Raw genomic sequence first — 260 nt, 5'->3', positions numbered from 1 at the left:
ATGCTTGGAAACGCTCTAAAACGTCTTTTCTCAGTCAGAAAACGCTAGTTCATGCAGTTTCATGAAAAAGCTGAACCATATTAAAAATGTTTCACATGCATGAAAGGAATGTTATTTACAATGCAGAAAGACACTTCTTGATGTGTTAGAAGTTTTTTGCATATGAAATTTAGTTAGAGACTCAGTTCATAAAACGTATTAGTTAGAGCCTTCTAGGAACGCCAAAAAGTGTTTTTAGGCAATGCAGAAAGACACTTCTT

This window comes from Labeo rohita, unplaced genomic scaffold, assembly GCF_022985175.1.
Source record: "Labeo rohita strain BAU-BD-2019 unplaced genomic scaffold, IGBB_LRoh.1.0 scaffold_698, whole genome shotgun sequence".
Lineage (NCBI taxonomy): Eukaryota > Metazoa > Chordata > Actinopteri > Cypriniformes > Cyprinidae > Labeo > Labeo rohita.
Note: the sequence above shows the minus strand (reverse complement) of the source record.